Below are 23,679 nucleotides of genomic sequence, written 5' to 3'. Positions count from 1 at the left end.
TGCTGCTTTTGACACTGTTAACCATCACATTCTTCTTTCCACCCTCTCGTCACTAGGCATCACTGGAAATGCACTTCACTGGTTTTGAATATTACATCACAGGTTGGTCATTCACAGATGATAGGGGGAGGGGTTTCCAAATCACATCCAGCTAGTCACTAAGGTTCCTCAGTGATCAGTTTTTGGACCCCTCCTCTTCTCTATATACAACACTTACTGGGACCAATCATACAAGCAAGGTTTTTTTTTTTTTTTTTTCTACCATTGCTATGTGGATGACATGTAGCTCTACCTCTTATTTAAACCAGATGATCCAACTGTACCTGCACAAATCTCAGACTGCCTGAAGAACGTCTCTACATGGATGAAAAGAACACCAACTGTAGATTACCTTGCAAAGACTGAGCTTCTCATCTTCCCAGCCTCCCCATCAGTACAGCACCAGCTTACTATCCAGCTAGATTCATCAACAATAATACCATCATGTTCGGCCAGGAATTTTGGAGTGATTGTTGATCAGCTGACCTTTAAAGGTCATATTTCAAAAACAACACGTCATGTAGGTTTGCGCTACACAACATTAGAAAATTAGGCCTTATCTAACTGAACATGCAACACAACTTTTCCTAACTGAACATGCAGCACAACTTTTCGTCCATTAGACTATTGCAATGCTCTTCTAGATCATTGCAGCTAGACTATTGCAATGCTCGCATCTACACCCCCTCCAGAAGCATGCAGTCTGTAAATCATCGCCCGACTCATGGGTCCCATCGCAGAGATGCACAAAATCACTCTCAAATAATTTTTTTTCTTCACTGTTCCTCACTGGTGGAACAACCTGCCTAACTCCTTTTTGGACAGCTGAATCCCTCACAAGTTTCAAAAAAGACGTCTCCTTGCGGGTTTTCAAACCACTGACCAGCATATTGTGGTTTTAACTGCAAAAAATAAAAAGAAAATAAATAATAATAAAAGAAAATAAATAAAAATTAAAAAGTGAACCGTGAATGGCAAGTTCAAACAGAATGCGTTTTTGCATTCCATTGCACTGCTTTTAAACAGTTTTTCTATCTAGACATGGGATAGAAAAACATATTTGTTGTTGCACCATGTCTCATTCATTTTTCAGCATCTCACATACAGTATGTGCGCCACATTATTAAATCAACAAGTTAGTTTCAAAGGAGTTCAACCTTGTGCAATTGGATGCTGCACTTAAGGTAAATATGAATATGTTTTAAAACGCCAACTGTATTTGTAGAAAAATATATTTTTTTTTTATTTTTTATGAATATAACACAAAATGTCTGCATTTTTAATGGGTTTAATGATGGTTTTCATTCTACACAAATGTCTGACATTTGCTTCCATCATTATTTTACAGACAGCCGATTCTTCCACCACATAAACCAACTCTGATTCATGAAGGTTCTCCAAAACGATACCGTCTATATACAGTGAAAAAAGTGCTTGATGATAATGGAAAAGTCAGAAAATGGACTTATGGGATGAAAGACAGTAGCAAACCAAACAAAATTGTTCTGCTGGTGGGAGAAACTGGTGCTGGTAAGACGACTCTCATCAACAGCATGGTCAACTACTTACTCAAAGTGAAGTTTGAGAATGAAATATGGTATGAAATAACAGAAGAAGAAGCCAGAGATCAGTCAGAATCACAAACCTCTGAAATCACCATGTATGAGGTCTTTCGTGTAAAGAGTCCCATATCACTCACCATCATTGATACTCCAGGCTACGGGGACACTAGAGGACTGGACAAAGATTTGGAATTTGCTGAGAATTTAGCCACTCTGTTTCAAAGCAATGATGGAGTTCGTGAAGTCGACGCCGTGTGTTTTGTGATTCAAGCATCGAAGAATCGTCTCTCAGACAGACAGCATTACATTTTCAGTTCAGTTCTGTCTTTGTTTGGTAAAGACATTGTGAACAACATTGTGTTTTTAATCACACACTCTGATGGTCTGCCACCCAAAAATGTCCTTGGCGCCATTAATAAAGCTAAAATCCCCTGCAGACGAGACAAAAGCGGCCAACCTGTTCATTTCTTATTCAACAACCGGCAGGCAGATGCACGTCAAAATGAGAGACGCTATCTTCGTGCTCAAAGAGATGCCTGGGAAGACAGTGTGGAAGAGATGAAGAAAATTTTTCAGTCTCTGCATGAAAAGAACAGAAGAAGTTTAGAGTTGACTTCAGATGTCCTGATGCAGCGAATTCAGTTTGAAGCATCCATCTGCAACTTACAGCTGCGAATTCAAGAGATGGAGCAAAAAAATGGCAGAAAAAACTTCAGATTCAGGAGGCAATGGTGCAAAACAAGGAAAAGATTGAGGAGTGTACAAACTTTACCATTAACTTCAAAAAGACTGTGAAACTGAAGGTGCCCATTGAGAGCGCATCATGGAAGAACAGGAAGGCCACGACCTGCACCGTCTGTGAGGAAAACTGTCATGAGTTTGGCTGCTGGTGGGCTTCTGATCCCAGCAAATGTGAAATCATTAAAAATGGCTACTGCACCGTGTGCACAGGGAAGTGTCATCAAAGCAAACACGTCAAAGAAAACAAGAAATACATCATCAAAAACTCCACCATAAAGATAGAATTTGACAACTTGATAAAAGAATATGAAAAAGCTGAAGAAGAGTCCAGGAAGTTTTCAGTTATAAAGGATAGACTTGACCGAGATCTGCAGGATATTGAGGACCAAAAGTCAATTCTTCTGTTCAATGCTTACAGGACTATCAAGAATCTGTCTCAGATCGCATTAAAACCAGACTCTGCCCTCACTCTTCAGCATCTCGACTTCTTCATCCCCAGAGTAAAGGAGGCTGGGAAAGAAGAATGGGTGCGAGAGCTGGAGGAAATGAGGAAAAAAGCTGTAGAAGAGGAAGCAAATAAAGACACTCTGAGTTATCTTCAGGCAGGTCTGGCAAAAACTAGATATTTTTTTTTAGTGGGCAATGAAAAAATGCAGACAGGACAACTGATTAATCAATGACAATGAAGAAAACTTCCATTGAAAAATAAATTCAGGAGACTCTCTGTAGATCTGAAGATAATAATGTTCATTTAACTATACTATCACGTTAACGTTTATCCCCATTTTCAGTGTTTATAACTAGGCAAGCTTGATAACATTTTAATCTCCTGTTATGTCATGTACTGTAATTTTATTGTAAAATTATTATTTAATTTTTTGGGGTACTGGATGGTTTCATGGAAAATGTCTCAACCACAAATGGAGATTGTTTAATCATTTGGTTGAACTCTTCTACATTTTACCTAAATCATTTGCAATTAGTTGAAATCTTTCAGGTTTTTTTTGTTTGTTTTCTCAGATTGTATGTCTGCTTGTCTTTCTCTGTGTCTCTATGCTGCTTATCTTAAACACTTGTTAAATAAAGTTTTAATATACAATGAAAAAAGTATTGCGTTCCCCTGACAAATTTTGCATTTCGATAAGTCACAAAAGTTTAGCATTACCCTGAAAAACTTTGAGTTTTACACTCACAATATATTTGCTTTCACCCCTGAAAAGGTTTGTGTTCAGTCTCAAAAGAATGCTCACAAAGAATTAAGTTTTGCATGCTGACACAATGTTTCTCAGGGGAAAGTGTTTTAGGTGAATGGACAACTTTTTGCAAGAGAACGCAAAAGCGTAAAAAAAAAAAAAAAAAAAAAATCTTCCCACGCCATGTTTATTTTTTTATTTTTTCCATCACCATGTGTCCTTAGGGACTCTATACCACAGGTTTTCAAATCCTGGGTCACAAGAAATGTTTGTTCATGGGTCTAGAATACGCAGGTGACATGTCCCCCTCACTTTTAATAAACCTTAAAATGGTCCCCCGCACTTTTTTTTCTGTGTGAAATCCCACTGGAAAAAGCTCCCAAAAAGCATCCGGCATGAACCTCTACCTCAGCCAGAAGGACCTCGATTTCAGGCTCACTAAAGTTTTTTTTTTTTTTCTTTGTGTTTGTCATTCTCAGACATAGAAAATGTGGACATTGACTTTTATATGGTAATTATATAAATTAGGAAGCATTAGGGAAACGGAAACAGTTCAGCTGTTTTAAGATCATTTGTGATTTATTAAAGGGGACATATGATGCGATTTAAAATTTTCCTTTCTCTTTGGCGTGTTACAAGCTCTTGGTGAATAAAGAAAATCTGTGAAGTTGCAAAGACTAAAGTCTCAAATCCAAAGAGATATTCTTTATAAAAGTTGAGACTCGTACACGTCCCTCTGAAACAACTCATTCTAACACGCCCTCACATCTCTATGTCAGTATGTGGGAAGATTTGCATAACAAAGGCATACCTTTTATTCTCGTTGTAGTATTGCTGTTTCGGCTTTCACTGTGGACGAAGTGGCGTCCAGCCCGGGGTCGTCACATGTAGTTGAAACTCACCAAAATTCTTGAGTCATAGGTTAATCCTGGTCAGCGAGTAAAACAGTTGAGCATCACAGATTGCCTGCACATTAATACTGTAGTAACCTTTCCTATAGACAAACAACAGCTCATGGGTTGAAGGTGCTTGAATCCTAATGTGTGCTCCATGTGCTAGACATACTTGTAGCAGTGGAGGAATTCTTCTCCAAATAAAATGTTGAATCATACATCTTGGAAATCTGTTTTTCTAGCAGCTCCTGGTATTATGGTATTATGAAAAATTTAATAACAAAGCATAATTTCACAAAGATACTGTTCTGTTTTTGCTTTAATTATTGACATAATACAATCTAATTCAAATCAGAAAGAACTGCTAATACTACATGCATAGCATCTTTGTTTAAATCGTGATTAAAATGCTGAGGTTTTCTGCAATTTCAAATTGGTACAGATATTTTTAGTTTGCATGTTATAAGAGCAAATAAACAAATAAATTTGCTTTAAAAAAGGAATCTGAATTGGCCATGAAAAATCATGATCAGTGATCACTAATTAAAATACTAAATAAAAAGCCTCAAATTGGAAGTAAGTCTGGGCTCTCTTTTTTGATCAATTCTTCAATAGTTAGATCGGTAACACTTTCTATGAAGCCCGTATTTATAGTACATTATAAGAGTATTCTTAAGGCATTATAATTAATGCATAATGTATCATAAAAAACCTGATACTATGTTGTATCATCTCACGAGTAATCATAACAACAGTTTTAATGCATTATAATTTTGACTTATTTGTGGTGATAGCTTTTAAGAGTATGATGATTTCTGACACACAATGAACAATGCATCCACTTAAGTTACAATGTATTATATTTTCCATAATGCATTATAAGTCTCATATCTTGCCATTATTAACTTGTTACTTTAGTCAAAGCAGACAAAGACTGCCTTATAACAACAATAACAGTAATAATAAAAATAATAATATATATATAAAAAAAACTTTTCCTCAAACAGCCATAACATCAGACATTCGATCAGATGAAAGTGTATTATGGCACATTTGCTCTAAACTATTTATTGTAATATCAGTAAGATACTGTGCAGATCTTAAATAAATAATGTCAAGATATGAGACTTATAATTCATTATAACTTAAGTGGATTTAACATGTTCATTTATGTTATTAATAGCCATACTCATAAAAGTTATATCCACAAATAAGTATTATAATGTATTATAATTGTTATGATTATTTGATACAAAAGATGGTACAACATATAAGTTTATATAATATATATTATATACATTATGCATTCATTATAATTCCTTAAGAATACCCTTATAATGTAATATAAATACAGGCTTCATAGAAAGTGTTACCGGTAGATACTGTCTCTTTCATAAAGGCAGAGGTCAGGGATCTTAGACTTAAAAAGGTTGGTGACCACTAGGTTAGATTTTGACTGAAAAAGTTTTGAGTGATCAGACACTTGCCCTGCTACATGTCAAAACCATGTTTATTGTTTGTATTTTGCAATACAGTTATTTTAATTCACAGACTGAGACGTTTCATATTACAACACAGCAATTTCCCCTACAACTGACGTCCAGCCCGCAGCCTTTGATGAAATAAACTGAAATAAAAGAAGAAACTAATGCCAGGGACTCACTACCTGGCTTTCAAAGTCATTGGATCACTGTTTTTTCTCACACAACATGACTGTCCAGTGTACCACTAAGCGCTGTTGTGTGCACATTACACAATGGATTGGCATCAAGGGGGTCACACATTGCACAACATTTCAATAGGAAGTTTGTCTGTGTTTTTTCTAGCAAATCATGCCACGTAAGAGAAACTAACTGTATATTTCCCAATCACAAAAGTATACAGGCCTGTTTAAAGATGTTACTCTTTACTTCTTTATTTTTATTTTTATTTTATTTTTTATCTCCTATGTATAAAACCACATCGGTAAAACCAGCGTGAGAATGGCAGATGTTCTCACACATGTAAAAAAAAACTAAAATAACAAATCAGGAGGCATAACACTAAACTCTTCATTAGCTTAACAAACCTATTTCTAATATATAATATAGAATAATATAATATATATTGAGTCTCGGGGTCAAAAATCCTTATAATGAATGAATGAATAAACAAACAAACAAACCAATCAATCAATCAATCAATCAATCAATCAATTAATCAATTAAACAGGACTTACATCACCACGATTTGGTTGGAAGAGTCTCAAAGAAAAATCCTCTGCTCTTTTCCAAAAACAGTCTTCAGCATACTCAGTTGTCAGACTGAAACGGGACTGTGTTTTATGGTCAGATGAAACTAAATAAAAGCATTTTAGCAGCCAACACTCGAGATGGGTTTGGTGAACACAGGGATAAAAAAGGACCCCATGTGTACAATGAAATACATAATGACGTCAATTCCATCATTTTGGCAAATAAAAATACATTCAAACATTAAAATAAATTAATTTGTAATCATAATTTAAGATAAATACCAATAACGTCGTCATCATCTTGGATAAGTTTCTTGCATTTACGTTTTGCAAAAGCACCCAATACTGGCACCGATGTGCAAACGCAGATGTCTTAAAGATATGAAAATTAAGAAAGTGAAGTCTTCATCAACTTTTTACAGATATCCTTACAGAAATCCAGCTCATAAAGCTCAAAATATAACATGCATACACATTAGTAAATAATAAAATTCATTTACATGTTTTGACTGAACAGTTGCATGTGCATCATGTTAAATTCTTGCATTTGCATTTTCCAGTAAGTTTTGTCTGTTATTAAATCAACTTAATTTCGTCAAATTCGCCCCCTTGTTCAAGACCTCGGTTCACTCACGCTCATAAATTAATATCAGTACAGCATCAGTTTTCTGAAATAAACAGCTAGACAGTGCTAGCTTCACGCATGCTCAGTATCTCAAAGCTCATTGGTTCTCATGTGTTGAACGTGTCTGAAAGAAATGGTTCTCAGTTCATTGTACTGGTGATTCGAGAACTGTTGACTCGAGAACCGGTGTAGCAGTACCGTTCATTCAAGAGTCCATGCATGCTCAGTATATCAGCTGCTCGGGCTCATCGGTTCTCCCAAGTCTGCACAGCATGTTTCAGTGCTTTTGGAGTTACATATACTCCGGGGTAGGCCTATTGATTTATTTTTTAGTCGTAGGGACTGTCAGGCATGTCTGAAAGTGAGAAACTTTAGAAAAATGTGGATCAGTGCCAACTCGAGATGCGAACTGTTTTGTACTAATCAGTCTGGTTTGCTGAACTGGTTCAAAAGAATGTTTCGTTCACGAACCGGACATCCTATTTCATTGGTAAGCGCTGTAAACAAAGCAGCACTGCGCTTATAAACACTACTTTAATATGCATTATGCAGAGTCAGCAGAGTCAACAACAACATAGTTTTCTCCCCTCAGTGATACACTACTTCCCCAATTCCATCGCGATTCGTTTAACATCTCAACCGAGACACTCAGTATGGGAGATAACACTAGAGAACAGGTAGATCGACACCCAGTGTCGACACATGTCTCGGGTTTTCGACACGCTAGTGCTTCAAAATAGTGTTCCAGAGCATTGCTTGAAATGAGGCTGTCATGTGACCAAAATGAAGCTTTGTTACCTCACTACGTCATGCCAGGCTCAAACACAAAGTGCTTTGATTACGCTGTCCCATATTCATTTAGTACAATGTTATAATTAAATTGGTCATACCTATATGTATGTAGTTTCAAAAATGGTGTATTGCTGTTAATTAAAGGACTACTAGTAAAAACAATTACGTGTGAACAATTACGTTGTCTAAACGTCTTGAGGGCTCAACCACTGTTCCCAAAAAGAATAAAAGTGCTTCCTCAAAAAGTTTGATACGAGTAAAAATAAAGAACAGAAAGTCTTTATTGTCATTGAATTTTGCAAAACACAGTGAAATTTGGAAAGTCTATTGCTGCACACATATGCGCCGCCATCTTGCTAATGACATATATGCTTATTAAATATACAAATAAACATTAAAATGACGAAGTAGAGCACAAAAGTGTCAAAAGCTTCGAAGTAGAGACCTGCACTCCCACGGGACCTGATGCAACAGAGTGTGGTGCGGCACAAGACTTGATGGGTGATGGTGGGTGGGTCAAGACTCTTGTGCAGAATGCGGTAGAATAAAATGATTCACGGTACATAAATTGTTATTCATCCATTGCACATAAGCAACAAAAACAACTATTATAAAACAACAATTAAATATTTTAAATATTGTAAGTTTTTCCCAAAGCATAGCATGTTTAAAAGAGTATACCAGAAGTCCCCAGATGATCTATTATTTCAGGAAGATTTTGGAAGTGTGGAGATAACCCACAATCCATTGCACTTTGGATTCAGTTCACAACTAAAAACACAAATAAAAAGTGTTTAAAAAACTACAAAAATGTGGATGTGCATGACCGATCGGTTAATGGTGCATTCAAGTCCTCCTGGGAAGTTTGTATTTACGAGTTGACAAGTCGTAATTACGACATCAGATGTGTTCAAGTTACTTTGGTCGGAACAAGAGAGCAATTTAACTTTTCTACATAAGTCATGTCTACCCAGCATGACTTGAACATGAGTGGCCTGTTAAAGACACAACAGTATGACATACGTATTAGTTTGCCCCAAAGTTTGCCTTCTCTTCTACTACACACTTTTGAAAAATCCGTCCCATGCAGGTCTCTACTTTGAAGCACCAATGCAGTTTGCTGTAAAAGCCTCATTGCTTCAGAAGCCTCGTTCGGCACATCCCTGGATAACAGTAATGCATATTCAACACTGATGATAATGAGAATCAACCACCTTAAACTGAAACAGAGGGATATAAAAACAAGGTGAACAGAATTTTATAATCAATGATTAACCATAGCAACAAACTAGAGAGTGAATGAGTAACCACTGAAACAATTATAAAACACTTGTATATAATGGAGGAACGATGACTTTTTTTTCAGACTTTTCCATTTATCACTGTAAACCTGATTTGTTTTGTAAAATTTCTATTGTAAAAAGCGCAAAATAAACAAAAGGTGACTTAAAAGACACTCCACTATGTTTGAAAATAGGCTCCTTTTCCAACTCCCCTAGAGTTAAACAGTTGAGTTTTACCGTTTTCGAATCCATTCAGCTGATCTCCAGGTCTGGCGGCAGCACTTTTTAGCTGCAGTTTAGCATAAATCATTGGATCTGATTAGACCCTTATTTTTGAGCGAGATGCTAACGGTCTAATCAGATTTAATGATCTGAATTCTTCGAAAATGGTAAAACTCAACTGTTTAACTCCAGGGAAGTTGGAAAATTAAATACTGGAGTGTTCCTCTAACTTGATATAATCACAAAAACTCAACCTCATGCTACACAAATGAATTCTTGTTTCAGAGCAATATATGACCTTTCCTGATTCTCGGACTGAAATCATACCTATATGTTTAAACTATTTAAATCATTGTCTATTTCCCTGACATCATTGGCCAATTCTATATAGTCTTTTAGTTCCTCTCTTGTTTTCTGAATTTCCTTCTGGACATTGGAAAGCTCATTATGTGTTCTCCTCATCTCTGCAATGGATTTAAGAACACTGGATCTGACCTTTTCTGGATCATCTACTTTTCCCTGTCTCATCTGGTGAATGTCTACAGAATCCATCACTATGAAGGCGACATCAAGTATGACTAGTAGTCCACTCAACACACCTGAGACTGCCTCTGCTACTACTCGTCCTACTCTTGCAGTCTGAGTAGCAATTCTGCTTACATTGGCCAACAGACCTAAATTCATGAGTTGTGTGGCACACAACATATTTCTTTTGTCTAAATTGCATGATATTTGTACATTGTCAAAAGTTGTGGTGCCAAAAAAAAAACTGAACTTCGTGATTTTTCTCAGTACCTTTCTCAGTGTATTCAGCGGTGTGAGAATTTGTTCGCTTACAGTTTTATACTTTTGTTGAATTTTTTCAAGGCTCTCTCTGAATGATTTTTGTTGTACAGTATTAGTAATGGTGGATGCAGCACCTGTTACTCCACCTGCAACTCCAACTCCAACACCGACACCAGTAACAATCAGTGATGCACCGAGAGTGAACGGTGCCAAAATTAAACCAACTAATGCAGTGATTCCTCCAGCTGCTCCAATCACTGAACCTGACAGACTGCCGGCTGTGGCGCTGTAATGTGCAGACTCCATCGAATCTGTTATTCTTCCCCACTCACTAACTAAGGCCTCAAGGTCTTTATAGTGCTGGTTGTAGGCTTTATCAAAGCTCTTGACAGACTTAATGAAACTCTGTAGCAGTGCCTGGGGAGTTCTGCTGTTTCTGTTCACTGCATCTTCCAGGAATGGTTGCTAGAATCTCTTCAGCTGAAGGCCTGTCTTTAGGGTCACGGCTGAGCATTTGTCTGATTAATTCTCTCAGTTCTACTGAGTATCTCTCTGAGATATGAGGCGGGTTTCCTGTCATGCTGACTGCATGAATTATGTGACGCTGCATGACATCTGCCTGTGGAGGAAATAAAAAAAAAAAAAAAAAAAAAAAAATAAGAATCTGGTTAGTGTAGTGAAAGAAAGAAAAAAAAAAGAGCTGGATATGATTGCAACCAGTGATACATGATACACAGAACAATCACTGTAACAGTAACGAGATCTGACCAAGAAAGGAACAAACACAGGAACAGAGGCGTCATGCCCATTCAAACCTGGGCATGCGCCCCCTCAGATTTCTGAGCCAAGTGTATTTTGAATGCAGCTTCCAAAAGACAAAAAAAGGGCAATTAATATTTGTTATATTTGATTCTGTGTGGCACATCACTAACAGCTAAATTCAAATATGCATCTATGCTTTGACTGGCGCTGAGCCAGACGTGTTTTCACAGTGCTTCGCTTTATAACCAATCACATACGATTCTGTTGAGCTTATGAATGCAATGACCAATCAGAGGCATTCTGATGAGTCATCGCTAAAATGCCTGTGTTTTGTTCACTGTGTGTTCTCGCTGACTGAATTCTGCAAAATCTCTCATCATAAACAACAAAGTGCAGATGTGCGTAGGAATGTAAGTAAGATATTAATTTCACAGTGTAAACAGCTTCAGTGATTATAATGGGAGTTCTTGAGAGTGCTTGAACTCTAGCTAGACTAAAGTCAGTGAAAATGTTAATGATAATGTATGCTAAATGTTCTTTGCTGTCTTTCTGTACAATGAAAGTGTTAAAATTAGTAACTTGCAATGTTTTTATTTAATTCATGTTAAATATAAAGTCAGTCGTATTTTTTTTTTTATGGCATGACACCCATATCTGGTACTTAAGTAAAAAGACTGGTTTTATGCATATATTTAATAGATTACACTAACTTTAGGCTACTATGTCCATCACAGTTATAGAGCACCTAACATGATCTATAAAGGTGCAAAATGCATTTACTTACACATATTTGAGAATCAAGATATTTCATAATATAGTTAACACGTTTGGGAAAATTTCAAACAAAAAGGAAAAATTAATTAAAATGTTAGCCTCAAAACAAAACCCAGTTTACAGTGCTATACCGGCTGTTGTGTGTCACATGACAAACATGAAGAGACCCCAATATCCCCACCACCTTCACTTGTGCCCTCTCAAAAATAACTAGAAGGTAAAGTTCGAGGTTCGAACTTTGATGTTGGCTTGGCCTTGGGCCAAAAGAGCCACATTACTTGTGTGTCCAACCTTCTTGAGCTGCCTTGGTGGGAAAAAAACCTACAACAGTATTTTTCTATGGACCCTTGCTGTTTTCTGTTCTAATAAAAAGGCTAGGCTATGACAACAGCTTCGACAGAGTTGGCTAGCTGGATGCGAAATAAGTCATGCCTTTTTCTCCCTGTTTGCTATTTCACAGTCCTCTCACTGAAGCGTTGTGGGCAATGACACAGGAGGTAAATGAAACAATGAGGTTTAAGTCAAGGTGATCATTCGGGGTCCAAGCAGAATGGTTTGTGTAGATGATGCTGTTACACAATGGACGTGTCTCTTTTCAAGTAAATTATGAGTTCTTATGTGAGTACTATTATATGCACAATATGAAAATAGATAACTAATATAGTGTCCCTTCTTCACTTTATGTGTGATAACTTTAGAATATGTTGTTAATACTATTAAAATAAGGAAAAAAGTAATGGTATTTAGGAGATTACAGTTTTTGCATAAATACTATATTGGGCTTTATTAAAGTTTATGAAAATAGAATGCATGTATATGCATTTTATATTTATGCACATAAATGAAACATTTTCAAATCTTCAAACGGATCTTGAAGTATTTGCTATCCTGTGGCGCCATCGAGTGGACAACATTAGCATTGTGGCCTTCATTTCTGAACAACATTATGAAAGGGGCCAATATTTTTTGAATGATTACAAATATATAATGATTAGTTCATTGATAATATACCAACATTAAAATCGAATTTACTGATTCTGTATCTTATTTCATGCTTTAAGAGTATATTTTTCAACTTACATTTTTAAGCAGTGATGAATGATAACTATCTGAGTTGCTAAATTGTTTTTTTTGCAATTATAAGACATAAACTATATAATGATGACAAAATTACAACAGTTATTGTTTTCATAATATTTACTATAAACAATAGTATAAAAGAGCAAGTTTTAGGTTTTTAGGTGTTTAGATGCATAAATGGACAAGTCAATGTACAATAACATGTCATAGATTTAATTAGATATAAATTCATTCTAGTTAGAGCAAAAAATAAATAAATAAATAAATAAATACATGAATACATAAGGACATACAAAAAAGCAGCCAAGATGAATGATTTTCTGTTTTTTTATAGATTAAAATTGAAGACCGAAATCAGCTGGTAAATGCAGTCACTTTAATATTCATATCCAGTATCATGATCCACTTCAGATTTATTTCTCTACAGTTTATGTTCACGTGGCTGGTTTTTTGAGTTTATATTCGCCAAGCTATTATGTATTGTGAAATAATTGTATGTGATTTGTCCGTTCTTGCGCCGAAAAGCCAGAATCAGCGTCCTCTGTAACTCGAGAGATCGATGCAATGTGTTATTCTGCCCTTAGACAAAAATATCTCACAAGCACTCATTTTAATCTCTATAATATATTCTTCTTGTTGTTTTGTACTGATTCGCTGGAGTGGTTTAATGTAAAACGGCTGTAGTTTCTGTGTGTAGACTTTTTTTCCCCTTCCAGTGTTTAGAAAACGGCCGCCTCACGCTGTCAAATAGTCTTTCATGTTCAGACGTAAACAGCACAGAAATACATGAATTTAGCTCTTGTTGTGTTCTAATGGGTGGATTGCGTGCAGTCGCTGTAATATATTATTTTTAAAAGCTCTTAAAAAACTATAAAAATGCTTTTATTGTGAGCTCATTGTGAGACTGCACTCGCTGATGCAGCGGTCTTTCATACTGATTTCTGGCCAGACATCAATTATTAATGAGATCTGACATGGTAATAATAACATGTGTTGTTTTAGCTTGTCAGTGTGAATGAAACGTGCCAGACATCACCGTATTCTGGAGCGCAGAGCAATCGATGTGATTCAGCCCTTAGACAAAGAAAATCTCACAAGCACTCATAAACACTCATTTTCATCCGTATAATATGTTCTTCTAATTGTTTTGTGTTGATTCGCGGAAGTGGTTTAATGTAAAAGGCTGTAGTTTCAGTATGTAGACCTTTTTCCGCATGCCAGTGAGTGTTGAAGATCACGCTGTCAGATAGACTGCCGCAAATCTTTTATTTTCACATGTCTACAGCTCACAAACATCTAAATTTAGCTCTTGGTGTATTCTAATGGGTGAATTGTGTGCAATCGCTGTAATATTTTATTTTCAAAAGGTCTTAAACAAGAATAAATTTGTTTGTTGTGAGCTCGCTGTGAGACTGCACGCGCTGATCGGAGCGGTGATTTCTCTCTCGTCTTTCTCTCTGTTCTCTGGCCAGACATCAATTATTAATGAGCCCTGACCCCTGTAATAATCAGATATGTTGGTTTAGCTTGTCAGTTTGAATGATTTGTATATATCTATCTGTATTTTCAACCGATTTAAAAGTGAAACTTAGGCAGACTCCTCCCTCAGTCCCGGGAATTGCTCCTGTAGAGGTGCAATTTTTTTCAGACAATGGAAGTCTATGGGAAATTTTTGAGTTTAATAATTAATAAAAAATAAAATGTAAGTCTGATCAGTCTGAAAAGATATAGCAACAAACTACACCCCTTGCCGCAGTTCTCTGCCAAGTTTGGGGCTTGTGGCTTTAAAGCCCAAGGAGGAGATAGGTTTGGTAATTTAGTCTCAGAAAAATAAAAATAACTAGAATGTAAAGTTAGTGAACTAACTTTGATGTTGACTTGGCCTTGGGGCAAAAGAGCCACATTACTTGTGTGTCCACCATTCTTGAGCTGCCTTGCTGCAAAAAAAGAAAAAAACAAAAAACAAAAACCTACAACAGTATTTTTCTATGGACCCTTGCTGTTTTCTGTTCTAATAAAAAGCCTAGGCTATGACAACAGCTTATGAGTCCTTATGTGAGTACTATTATATTGACAATATGAAAATAGATAACTAATATAGTTTCCCTTCTTCACTTTATGTGTGATAACTTGGGAAATATGTTCTCAATACTATTGAAATAAGAAAAAAGTAATGGTTGTTAGGAGATTACAGTTTTTGCATAAATAGTATATTGGGCTTTATTAAAGTTTATGAAAATATAATGCATGTATATGCATTTTATATTTATGCACAGAAATGAAACATTTTCAAATCTTTGAACAGATATTGAAGTATTTGCTTTCCTGTTGCGCCATCGTGTGGACAACATTAGCATTGTGGCCTTCATTTCTGAACAACATTATGAAAGGGGCCAATATTTTTTGAATGATTACAAATATTTAATGGTTTGTTTACTGATAATATACCCACATTAAAATCGAATTTACTGATTCAGTATCTTATTTCATGCTTTAAGAGTTTATTTTTCAACTTACATTTTTAAGCAGTGATGAATGATAACTATGTGAGTTGTTAAATTGTTTTTTTGTTTTTTGCAATTATAATACATAAACTATATAATGATGACAAAATTACAAAATTTATTGTTTTCATAATATTTACTATTGACAATACAAAATATAGACATACAAAAAAAGCAGCCAAGATGAATGATTTTCTGATTTTTATAGATTAAAATTGAAAACAGAAATGCAGTCACTTTAATATTCAAATCCAGTATCATGATCCCTTTTCCGATTTATTTCTCCACAGTTAAGTAACCAGTGTTTGAAGTAATCATGATAGTCATGGCGACCATATACATTCCCTTTACTGGATGCTCTGAAAAGGCAGCTAGAAGTAGGAAATATGCCGTATGTATAAGTTAACTTGTACGGAACATTGTCAGATTTGCTTATTTTATGGTCATATATTTTTTCAGTAGCTTTAAACAAGTGGTGGAGACATTACCCACCCGTCCCACCTGCAAATTACGCCTATGTACAAAATACAACTCAAACCCTTGGGCCATTTACACAATACTGTTGTCAACAAAAAAAAAAAAAAAAAAAAGAATTTTTGTTGTCTGTGAAACCAGGCATGAGAGTGTTTATTTAACACTGGGGTTTTTGCTGTGTACGATGAAAAAGCACAGAGCTCTGAGTTTATAGATTATAAAGATAATACAGACCCATCAAGTAATATTTTTGTAATTTGCATTTGTATGATGTATTTGTCACAGTTATGCTCTTATGCAAATGGAATACAGGGAAGAGCATTCATTTGGAGACTATACGCTTTGTTTTTGCCAACTTGCCTATCAGACTTCATTCAGTGATGAGATCATAAAATTATTGTTCTGTATTGGAGCAAATAAGGGACCAAAGGACATGAGGATGGGACATTAGAAAGAGGTGTCTGCAGTGTGTCTGCCCTAAATTAATGACATCTAGTGCAGCCACTGCAGGCTTAAAGCCCACCACAGAGCCCACCGCAGACAGGGAGCTTTCATCTGAGATGATGAACGAGTCAGAGCTTGAGAGGAGGAGAGCACTGACCAGCCCCCCCGAAGTCGATGCCCCACAGTGAGTATGACCAACTGTGTGAGCTGGCAACATCCGTTCCCCCTTTAGTGGAGGGGGGACAGTGCGGTCTGGCTGATCGATTGGGAAACTGAGGTAATGCTCTCCACCCTGTGTCTCCTGTGCCATCATCACCGTTGTTCCTGCCCAGCATAAAGCCTGTTTCATCACCCTGTGATGAGACCGTGTTGATGTCACTAATCATTCCTGGCCTCCCTCTCCAGACTCCTCCTCCAGATTCACCCAGTCCTTCAGCCCCATCTTCGCTGGTTCCCTTCAACCCATTGTCTTATCACCTGACGCTTTGCTGTGTGGATGAGCCTCGGGTCTTGTGGTCGCCAAGCAAGTGGATCCCCCCCATCTCCTCCTCCGACTGCTGGTCCCATCGCTCCAAGGAGGAAGCCACAGTGGAAAGAACCAGGGAGCTGAGGATGGGAGGAGAGCCCAGGTGCTACACCTGGATGCAAGTTCATGGTGGAGTTGATGGTGGAGTTGACGGAGGGAGAAGCCATGATGGAGTCTTGGCTGATGTCCAGGCTCCACCAGGCTCCCTCATCCCTCCTGGCTCCACCTTTGACAGCCGTCACCCTGCCTGTGCCACAGACTCAAGAGCATTCCACTCTGCTCCATCTATCAACCCTACTGCTTCAGCTGGCTCTGCTTCAGTCCCCATTCACAGCGGCTCTGCCTCAGTCTGGCTCCACCTTGAACATTTGTCGCTACAGCTACACCTTGGTCCCCTGAACCATCGGTGTCCCATCAGCTCTGTACCTAGAGCTCCACTGTTAATGGCTTCTCCCCTAATCGGTCGTTCCCTGGATGACATCAGCCAAGACTCCATCATGGCTTCTCCCTCCGTCAACTCCACCATCAACTCCACCATGAACTTGCATCCAGGTGTAGCACCTGGCCTCTCCTCCCATCCTCAGCTCCCTGGTTCTTTCACTGTGGCTTCCTCCTTCACCTGTCCTTCATACACCTGAGGAACCACCACCTCAGCCACTAACAGCACAAGGCTGCACCTGCCCAGAGGGGGATGTTCTGTCACTCCCTCTTTAGTTTCGTTTTCATGTTCCAGCCACAATCTGTTGTCATGGACACTGATTCAATCATCAGGCATGCTAGTCCTGTATTTTGTATTCTCTTTGTATTTAGTTCATCGGTTTGTTCTGTTCAGGGTCCTGTACTCTTTTTGCATAGCACACTGTTTTGTTAAAGTTTGCTTGTTGTTTAGATTTCCTGTTTTGAGTTATGTAATGACTCTTTTATTTGACCCTTTAGACATTATTTTCGTCATCGCTGGACTGAAAATGTGACAGTGATATGGTGCTTTTTTGGAAAAAATTAAATAAATTAATACTCACCCACACATCAAGCATGCAGAGATCATGAAGCAACCATCCCAATGACCATATGTCACTAAAATAGCCGATGCATGACATTGAAAATCAATAAGTATATGTACACTGTATATGTGCTATCTACTTAAAAAAATTATGGTTGCAAAACTACACATTATATTTTTGAGTAGTTTTAAAGACTTGATTTCTTTAACAAAATCTACCTGAATAAATCATGTATTGTTTAGTCTGTGACACAATGTATTTAATATTTTTTAGTGAAACCTCAAAAATGTGTGATTTTGAGTGGATGGAAAACACTTGTTTGAATTTGGCTTTGAATTATGTTGTTGAATTAAATTTCTGTATGTTGCTAAAATAGCACAAGTAGGAAGAATCTTATTGCTGCACTGTCATTAACAGAACTATGACTCGTTTAACAAAGCAACAAAAACTTCAAATATCAAATATAACTGAACAATAAAGCTTAACAGATGTTTCCCTTCACCCCAAAACACATAAAACAACATGTAATTTCTGTATTCACTATCCATATCCAGAACTAACAATCACAGACAAATGGCGTCTCTAAATAATTTTAACTAATTATCTTAAAAGTTTCCATACAAGACTGAACCACAATAATGGAACCTTAATAAAATATACACACTATTTTTAATTATCACATTAATTGTTTAGATACAAATAAAAAACAACAACAAAAAAAAAAACACCCATAATATTTTAGAGTTTACAGCATGTAACTGTTACATTTTTAGACAACTAAAATTAATCAACCTTCATGAAAAGATCTTAAGGAAATTGTAACCATTTTATGATGCTGAACATAATATTTTATATACACTCAGTTGTCAAAAAGCTTACCTTTTGGAATTATATTTTCTTCTGATAAACTTCTGGGCTGACATAGAGCTTTGCACCCACGACTGAATTAGCATATTCATCAGCTCTACAAAGGAAAAATAATGTAAAACTCAAAACTATAAATGTCCAGGACTTTTGGTTTTGGACAATAATTTGCATTTTGATCCATCACTAGTTCCCATTACTGTTTTTTGTTTACCTTTCCAATGCTTTTGAGCATCCAAAATCTCCTAGATTGATGTAACCATCTTCAGTCAGGAAGATATTCTACAATGACAACAGAAATCTCATAAGTCTAACAGATTTGACTTTGTGATATGATTTATTGGGCTTTATCAGTGCATACCTGAGGTTTAATATCTCTGTGAAGAATTTTCTGCTCATGGAGATACTGCAGAGCCAGACAAATCTGAACAAGCCAGTCAAGGATCTGCACACATGGAGAAAGGTGTGTGTGTGTGTGTGTGTGTGTGTGTGTGTGTGTGTGTGTGTGTGATAGTGAGTGTGATGTCCACACAAGGGTTCTGTATTTTATGTGTGTAGCATTCTAGCATTCTTTTTTTTTTGTTTGTTTTTTTATCTAAAATTTTGTAAAGTTTTGTGAGGGTTGTTTAAAGTATAGAGCATGGAATGTACAGTATGTATGTATGTCTGCATAAGAAACTCACTTGTTGTTCTTCAAAAAAAAACGTTCTTCTTGATGTTTTTCCATGACTTTTGAAAGATCTCCTCCTTCACAGTACTCCATCACAATATAAAATGCGTCCCGCTTCATTATCTAAATAAATTAACATTCAGTCAGATAATAATTTAACTCAATATATTAAATTATTTTCATTTTCTGACAGCTATACTGATGTTTTTATTATGTTATTTATTTATAAAGAATTTTTTGCTATTCTTCTTCAGTCTCCATCGTGGTTAGTAGTTCTATTTAATATTTAAGAAACACAACAAAACATCACCACATTTTTGACTTGGAAACAAAGGGAAATTAGTGTACAAAGAAGAAGAAGAAGAAGAAGAATAAAAAAGAAGAAGAACCTTCAAATGATTTCACATAAGTAACAATATATCCAAAGTTGAGATTTTTCAGGATCTCAACTTCCTTTCTGACTGCATCCAGCTCCTCCCCCTAAAAGGAAAAAAGCAAAAAAAAAAAAAAAAAAAAAAAAAAAAAACCCCTTCCATTTAAAAGCGACACTCTTATTGGAAAGAAAATTGTCATTTCTATGGTGAAAAACTTGAGTAAGATTTGGTGCATGCTTACATCTCTGGAATTCATCTGTTTGATCACATAAGGGTCTCCATCTGTGTCTTTCACCAGAAACGCTATTCCTGAAGCCCCTCGGCCAAGTTCTTCCTCTATGGTGTATCCATGTTCTTTTAGCACTTCTATAATCAAGATTTAGAATAATTTCTACAAAAATAGTGTAACCACTAGATACAAGAGAAACAAAGCTTTTCCCAACTTTGAATAAACTGAACCAACTGCTTCATAAAATGATTTTTTTTTTAATTGCTCAAAACACCAAAAGGTGTCCCCTGCTGGTCAAAACTGTGTAAATGCAATGAAAACTCAGTCCAAACATTCATAAAAACATTTTACAAAATGACAAAATATTTTCTAGAATGTGTAATTTATTAAATGCAATCTACATAAAATACTATTACATATATTTTCCTGAATACTTATTTATTTCATTGATTTTGTGTGGTTTGTTTTGTGTGTTTATTGGGGGCCTAGTTTATAGGCCAATAAGAGACAAATAACTTTGTTCACACTGTCACTCCAAATCTGATTATTCGTGATTCCTGATCTAAACAATTGACTTTCACACTGTGTAATAGTAACTTTCAGTTTGTCCCTTGACACTTTTTTTCATTTTCTGGAATATCTGCATTGGTTTCTATGGCAATGATTAGTGCAAGTGCAAGTCGTGACTTTTGCCAAGTATGGTAACCCATACTCGGAATTGGTGCTCTGCATTTTAACCCATCCAAGTGCACACACACAGCAGTGAGAAGTGAACACACACCCGGAGCAGTGGGAAGCTATATATCCAGCGCCCGGGGAGCAACTGGGGGTTCAGTGCCTTGCTCAAGGGCACTTCAGCCATGGGTATTGAGGGTGGAAGAGAGCGCCATTCATTCACTCCCTCCCACCTACAACTCCTGCCAGCACCGAGACTCGAACCTGCAACCTATTGGTTACAAATCCAAATCTCTAACCATTAGGCCACAGCTGCCCCCAATGATGTAGCATTATGCCAAATAAAAACAAGATTATGATTCTCTATTACAACATAAATTTGTATCCACCACATTGGACTGTATAATGAGAAATACAGATACTGTACAAGTAGGTTGTCATACCTGTAAGTTATCAGCAATTTGTTGAAATATATTGCAATGTTTAATAATAATAATAATAATATAATAATAATAATAACAAAAATACATTTGATGCATTATTTCAGTTCTCCCCTGACTCTGGTCCACTCTGGTCTACTATTGCCATCAGATTGTTTTTTCTAAGGGAGATTTGATGCTTTATGCTGCTAATATAAAACAGATGTTGCTCAAATTCAGTGTGAAAGTCATACTTACTGATCACTCCAGCAGAAACGTTCATGCCGTGATCCGAGGCACTGCTGTCAGCACTGGCGTCTGAGAGTCTGTCATACTGAGCCATCTTTAGAGGAAAAATACTAAATCTTAATGAAGTGTCCGTGATATTTACACTTTAAATATTATTGATTGAGCCCTTTAAGGTGTTCATCGTATAATGCAACTGAATCCTGTAAGACCTCCTTATGAATCTTAATTTTGTCATATCTTGTAATTATACTGCCAAAACACAAAGGACAGAACTTGATGGGTGTTTTGTCCCCCTTAAAATCTTAAAGGTGCATAAAAAAAGTATATAAAATTTACAGGGGAAAAATATATATATATATATATTAAAGTTACATAAATCTAGCATAAGTCCATTCAATTACATACAATATGCGTCCTCTGGTGGTGTGCAAGAGAAATTATAAAATAATAAATATGAATTGTACATCTCCCTTTTCCCTCATTTAAGGAACACCACCCATCGTTAACTGGAGCAATTAAGTTGTGTTGAATCATTGCCTTTTGAAATCTATATATGCCTTTTCAGCGCAGAAAGCTTGAGTAGCCTATCAGATTTGTATTGGCGTAAAATGGCCAGCAGACCAATCGAATATCCTTCTGTAAACGTGTCAATAATATCTGGCAGACTGGGACAAAAACAGGTTCTGCTAACCAGAACCAACAAATGTCTATTTATTTATTTTTCTCCTTGCTACATCTTAGTAAAATCTGACCACACAAAAAGATTTTGCAGTAGGGCTAGACAGGTTGCAGCGATCATTCTCACTCAAAGCAACATTTATTGTTCGATAAAAAGAAAATCTCAAAATCGAAGACACAATCACGCGTCCCCCTAAATAAATAAATAATAAATGCATCCATCCATACATGAATAATTCAATCAAGCAATTGATCAATCAAGCACAGTGGGCCACTTTGACAAATATCACAGTATTTAGAATTTTGGTTCGTTTTTCCAAATAAAGCAATTGTTTTTTTTTAGTTTCGCTTTCGTTTTGTACGTTCATACTTTTACATTAGCATTAGACTTCTACCTTGTTGCAGTCCTGATCGAACCTCTTGTGTTGTGTTCTTGTGGTCTGGTGTTGCGCTGAAACAGGTGAAGTTTGAGCACGCGCCAAAACGGAAAAACTTTCTGCTTTTTACAGCTCGACGATAAAAACGAAAGTGCACTTAATGTGTACAGGACCGAGTCATCCACTGTAGTTTTAAAGCACGCGTGTGCACCTGTGTGTCTTATAATATATTTTACTTTTCTATGTCCAGCCAGAGTTGTCAAGTCCTATATTATTATTGGCTACTCGGCATTACATTATATTTTTTCTTTTTTTTTTTAACAATCTATTTTTATTTTTATTTTTTTTTCTTTAACAAGTCGCTTTAGATTTGGGCAGCAAAACACTGACCCAATAAGGTTTATTTGTTTATTTTATATATTTATTTTTCTCACTCTACAAAGCTTTCACCCCTCTGTCTAGCATTATACTGTATCGCTTGCCCAGTTTTGGGCAGTTCCCTTTAAAACGGTCTCTCCCGTTGCTCAAGGATGCTTACGGGGAAACTCCTGTTTACTCTGATACTGAATCCTGATTTGTTCACGTTCGTGTAGCTGCACAAACAAATGAGCTTCAGCCAGGGGTGGATTTTTGTGATTTGGGGACCCAGGGCAAAATATATGAATGGGGCCCTATACATTTGCAGACAATAGATCAACTGTGAGGTTCCATTTTTTGTGATGCTTGCTGCTGCTCAATGGTGCCTCATAGCTGTGCCCACTGTTTCTACATGTTTCATGTACATGTTATAATGGCTTCATGTTGTAGACCACGAAATAGCAAAATACAGTTGAAATACAGGTTTTTCACACAAAAACAAAATAAATAATAAAAGGATAAACCTCACAATTGAGCCTTTAAACCTTTAAAAAAAAAAAAAAAACAGGGGTAAGTCAGAAGTATAAATTATTATATTAATTTAAAACGGGTGTCATGTGGTGGATTTCCGCATTGGTCCGACACCAAAACATCACATATTCATTCTATGCCAACAGGAGGCACTTTTCGAATGTTAGAAATATTGTGGTTTCCCCCGGTAACAGCTGTAAACAAAGCAGCAACTGCTTTTATCAGAATAAATTAAAATGCAATTAAAACTTTTCTGAATACAGTCAGTTCCCTTCTGAGATTCATTAATAGGAAAACTTGAATTAGTGAGAATAAGAAAAGT

The 23,679-nt window shown here is 36.5% G+C and overlaps 2 pseudogenes; one reads left to right on the top strand and one right to left on the bottom strand.

The window, feature by feature from the left end:
- Positions 1–1,361: 1,361 nt before the first annotated feature.
- On the top strand, positions 1,362–4,020 carry LOC122145520 (annotated as a pseudogene).
- A 4,321-nt stretch (positions 4,021–8,341) lies between these two features.
- Positions 8,342–22,533, bottom strand: LOC109084606 (annotated as a pseudogene).
- Between the last annotated feature and the right edge of the window lie 1,146 nt (positions 22,534–23,679).

The sequence above is a fragment of the Cyprinus carpio genome, chromosome A7 (genome assembly GCF_018340385.1).
Source record: "Cyprinus carpio isolate SPL01 chromosome A7, ASM1834038v1, whole genome shotgun sequence".
Taxonomy (NCBI): domain Eukaryota; kingdom Metazoa; phylum Chordata; class Actinopteri; order Cypriniformes; family Cyprinidae; genus Cyprinus; species Cyprinus carpio.
This window is presented reverse-complemented; position numbering and strand designations above follow the sequence as displayed.